Source organism: Neophocaena asiaeorientalis, unplaced genomic scaffold, assembly GCF_003031525.2.
Source record: "Neophocaena asiaeorientalis asiaeorientalis breed wild unplaced genomic scaffold, Neophocaena_asiaeorientalis_V1.1 scaffold296, whole genome shotgun sequence".
Classification (NCBI taxonomy): domain Eukaryota; kingdom Metazoa; phylum Chordata; class Mammalia; order Artiodactyla; family Phocoenidae; genus Neophocaena; species Neophocaena asiaeorientalis.
The window spans coordinates 984,301-989,691 of record NW_020175084.1 but is presented as its reverse complement, the minus strand read 5'-3'; positions in this window follow the sequence as shown (position 1 = coordinate 989,691).

Here is a 5,391-nt window from a genome sequence, read left to right as displayed (position 1 = left end):
AGCTATACTTTCATTTTATTTTCAGGTTATCAGATTTTTTTTGCCTTGTTTTGATCATGGGAGTTGTGCAGCACTGAGATAATAGTATCTAAGGACTTCTAAAACTGGAGCTCAGCCCTAAGACAGCCTTAAAATAAATATACAAACAAATGAACAATGGCACAATCATGAGGAAAAAAAGTAAAGGAAAAATCAGCTCAAAAGGAGAAGGCTAGAGATGCATTGCTAATAAACAAACTTAGAGAACCAATGATTTGCCCATCAGGTATTGTTACCTTCAATTAAGTGTCCATTCTACTCATCAGGCTAGGTTGGATTTGTGGTCGTGTTCCTGAGGTTGGGGTGCAGATCTTCACCTAAACATAGAGTTCTGATCCTGCTGCTGATGGTAGAGAAAGCTCTCTGAACTTGCATACGTTGGAGCCAATTCCAGTATACCTGGGTGGATGATTTCCCCGTTCCAAAATTAGAAGAATTCTAAGAGTTTGACATTTTAGGGGACAACACAATAATTAAGACACATGGTTTCATATGCAAGTATATAGAATAGCATGTTAAAGTTAACATAAAATAGAAGAACTCTATTATCTAAAGTAGAAAAATAAGATCCTTTAACAGAACAAGACAAAAGGGACTTAATTTAAGCAGAGATAAATTAAAACCATTAACATGAACTCATCATCTGTTCTCCTTAGTAGATTATTGCTGTTAGCACAGTAATTAGAGAAGTGTGTTCCCTGATGTCATTCAACCTCCTTCCAGCAGTCATGTAAACAGTATGTAAAAAACATTCCAGTGCCCTAATTCGTTTCTTCTTTCTTCTCCACTATCGTTCTATTTTTCTTTCATGAATACTTTTTTTAACATCTTTATTGGAGTATAATTGCATTACAATGGTGTGTTAGTTTCTGCTGTATAACAAAATAAATCAGTTATACATATACATATGTTCCCGTATCTCTTCCCTCTTGCTGCTCCCTATTGGCATAGAGTTGCTTGTAGTAATCTCTCGTGATCTTTTGTATTTCTGAAGTGTAAGTTGTTACTTCTTTTCCATTTATGATTATATTGATTTGAGTCTTCCACCTTTTTTTCTTGATGAGTCTGGCTAATGGTTTATCTATTTTGTTTATCTTCTCAATGTCTCTTGTAGACAGCAAATATAAGGGTCTTGTTTTTGTATCCATTCAGCCAATCTGTGTCTTTTGGTGGGAGCATTTAGTCCATTTACATTTAAGGTAATTATCGATATGTATGTTCCTATTCCCATTTTCTTAATTGTTTTGGGTTTGTTATTATAAGTCTTTTCCTTCTCTTGTGTTTCTTGCATAGAGAAGATCCTTTAGCATTTGTTGTAAAGCTGGTTTGGTGGTGTTGAACTCTCTCAGCTTTTGCTTGTCTGTAAAGGTTTTCATTTCCCTGTCGAATCTGAATGATATCCTTGCTGGGTAGAGCAATCTTGGTTGTAGGTTTTTCCCTTTCATCACTTTAAATATGTCCTGCCACTCCCTTCTGTTTTGCAGAGTTTCTGCCAAAAGATCAGCTGTTAACCATATAGGGATTCCCTTGTGTGTTATTTGTTGTTTTCTCCTTGCTGCTTTTAATATGTTTTCTTTGTATTTAATTTTTGAAAGTTTGATTAATATGTGTCTTGGCGTGTTTCTCCTTGGATTTATCCTGTATGGGATCCTCTGTGCTTCCTGAAGTTGATTAACTATTTCCTTTCCCATATTGGGGAAGTTTTCAACTATAATCTCTTCAAATATTTTCTCTGTCCCTTTCTTTTTCACTTCTTCTTCTGGAACCCCTATAATTCGATTTTTGGTGCGTTTGATGTTGTCCCAGAGGTCTCTGAGACTGTCCTCAGTTCTTTTCATTCTTTTTTCTTTATTCTGCTCTGCAGTAGTTATTTGTACTCTTTTATCTTCCAGGTCACTTATCCATTCTTCTGCCTCAGTTATTCTGCTATTGATCCCTTCTAGAGTATTTTTAATTTCATTTATTGTGTTATTCATCATTGCTTGTTTCATCTTTAGCTCTTGTAGGCCCTTGTTAAATGTTCTTGCATTTTGTCTATTCTATTTCCAAGATTTTGGATCATCTTTACTCTCATTATTCTGAATTCTTTTTCAGGTAGGCTGCCTATTTCTTCTTCATTTGTTAGGTCTGGTGGGTTTTTATCTCACTCCTTCATCTGCTGTGTGTTTTTCTGTCTTCTCATTTTGCTTATCTTACTGTGTTTGGGGTCTCCTTTTTCAAGCTGCAGGTTCCTAGTTCCCGTTGTTTTTGATGTCTGTCTCCAGTGGCTAAGGTTGGTTCAGTGGGTTGTGTAGGCTTCCTGGTGGAGGGGACTAGTGTCTGTGTTCTGGTGGATGAGGCTGGATCTTATCTCTCTAGTGGGCAGGTCCATGTCTGGTGGTATGTTTGGTGGTGTCTGTGGACTTATTATGATTTTAGGCAGCCTCTCTGCTAATGGGTGGGGTTGTGTTCCTGTCTTGCTAGTTGTTTGGCATAGGGTGTCCAGCACTGTACTTTGCTGGTCGTTGAGTGAAGCTGGGTGCTGGTATTGAGATGGTGATCTCTGGGAGATTTTCGCCATTTGATATTATGTGGAGCTGGGAGGTGTCTTGTGGACCAGTGTCCTGAAGTTGGCTCTCCCACCTCAGAGGCACAGCACTGACTGCTGGATGCAGCACCAAGAGCCTTTTATTCACACGGCTCAGAATCAAAGGGAGAAACAGTAGAAAGAAAGAAAGAAAGATAGAGGATAAAATAAAATAAAGGTAAAATAAAATATTAAAGTAAAAAAATAATTAATATGAAAAAACAAATTTTTAAGTGAAAAAAAAAAAAACACAGATAGAACCCTAGGACAAATGGTGAAAGCAAAGCTATACAGACAAAATCTCACACAGAAGCATAAACATACACACTCACCAAAAGAGGAAAAAGGGAAAAAATAATAAATCTTGCTCTCAAAGTCCACCTCCTCAATTTGGGATGATTTGTTGTCTCTTCAGTTATTCCACAGATGCAGGGTACATCAACTTGATTGTGGAGCTTTAATCCGCCGCTCCTGAGGCTGCCGGGAGAGATTTCCGTTTCTCTTCTTTGTTCGCACAGCTCCCGGGGTTCAGCTTTGGATTTGGCCCTGCCTCTGTGTGTACGTTGCCGGAGGGCGTCTGTTTTTCGCTCAGACAGGACGGGGTTAAAGGAGCCGCTGATTCGGGGTCTCCGGCTCACTCAGGCCGCGGCAAGGGAGGGGCATGGAGTGCGGGGCGAGCCTGCGACAGCATAGGCTGGCATGACGTTGCACCAGCCTGAGGCGCACCGTGCGTTCTCCCGGGGAAGTTGTCCCTGGATCCCGGGACCCTGGCAGTGGCGGGCTGCACAGGTTCCCCGGAAGGGAGGTGCAGACAGTGACCTGTGCTCGCACTCAGGCTTCTTGGTGACGGCAGCAGAAGCCTTACCGTCTCATGCCCGTCTCTGGGGTCTGCACTGTTAGCCGCGGCTCATGCCCATCTCTGGAGCTCCTTTAAGCAGCTCTCTTAATCCCCTCTCCTCACGCACCAGGAAACAAAGAGGGAAGAAGAAGTCTCTTGCCTCTTTGGCAAGTCCAGACTTTTCCCTGGACTCCCTCCCGGCTAGCCATGGTGCACTAACCCCCTTCAGGCTGTGTTCACGCCACCAACCCCAATCCTCTCCCTGCGCTCTGACAGAAGCCTGAGCCTCAGCTCCCAGCCCCGTCTGCCCCGGTGGGTGAGCAGAGAAGCCTGTCGGGCTGGTGAGTGCCCAGTCGGCACCGATCCTCTGGGCGGGAATCTCTCCACTTTGCCCTCCGCACCCCTGTTGCTGTGCTCTCCTCTGCGGCTCTGAAGCTTCCCCCTCCGCCACCCGTAGTCTCCGCCTGCGAAGGGGCTTCCTAGTGTGTGGAAACCTTTCCTCCTTCACAGCTCCCTCCCACTGGTGCAGGTGCCATCCGTATTCTTTTGTCTCTGTTTATTCTTTTTTCTTTTTCCCTACCCAGGTACGTGGGGAGTTTCTTGCCGTTTGGGAGGTCTGAAGTCTTCTGCCAGCATTCAGTAGGTGCTCTGTAGGAGCTGTTCCACGTGTAGATGTATTTCCGATGTATCTGTGGGGAGGAAGGTGATCTCCGCGTCTTACTCTTCCGCCATCTTCCCCCCGGTTCCTGCTATCGTTCTCTTTTAAAAGGAGCCGTGAGTTTTCAAAATATCTGATCCTGTGTCTTGCAGCAGGAAAAGCCAAATTGAGCCTGCAAATTTCTTTTTCCAGAAAGCAAAGACACTTTCAGAGGCACCTGCAGTTCATTGGGTAAGGGGGCCAGCCAGAAGAGAGGGAAGCAACAAGTACCATCAGTTATCATGCATCCTAATTACCTTGTTGTTCCCTAAGATTTTGAATTCTTACAATTATTTAATTTTTTGATCTTCAGCCCAGGCATTCTGGAATTGCTTCCAACATATGCAGGTCCAGAAGAGCCTTCCTCAGGAAAAAACCCACAAATCTAACATAGGCAGACAGTATGATGAGTGGAATCAATAGACACGTAATTAAAGATAATAGCATCAGATAAGCAAATTATTGGTTCCCTAAGTTATTTCTCTTAAACAATCCTTCTGTAACCTTCTGCTTTTGAACTGATTTTTCTTTACATACATGCTACTGTTTGTTTATTCATCTATTTTAAGGCAGTTTTAGGGCTGAGTTCCAATTCCATAAGCTAAGTTTAGTAGAAGAACCTTGACTCTGTTGATAGTCAAAAAGACCAAGGTAACACACAGAATGCTACAAGATCATTGCAATGTAGTCATATTTCCAATATCGTCTACAAAAAAGGCTGAGGACTGAACAATCCAAATTATGTGATTTTTTTTAACCTCCAGGTTAAACCTACAAATGTGAGCTTCTTTTCTTAAGGGGATAAAAATGTGTAAAGATAAGTGTAAAAAGAGAGAATATACTATAGAAAGAGGGACAATGCTAAATGTATGGAACTGAACAGAAAACTAGCTAAGACACTATATATTTATCGATAAGCCAAAGATTAACTCTGGTAAAACCAAACTCAAGGTAGCTCTTGATCAGAAAACTAAGACACCATTAAACTGAGAAAAATATGTTAGAGAATGGAAAAGTAAATCTAAATAAAAGATAAGGAGAAAAAGTTCAATAGAATGTAAATCCAAAAGAGATCCTTTTGCACAAAGAGAGAAAATTTAATAATTATGTCAAATAAATAAATTTAGGAATTAGTGGTAGAACAAGCTAAGTGATAGGAATAAAACTGTACTGTAAAACTCAAATAAAACATTTGAGTACAAATATAGTATTTTAGAAATAAGTGTATTTAACTACTGAGGAAAAACAGTG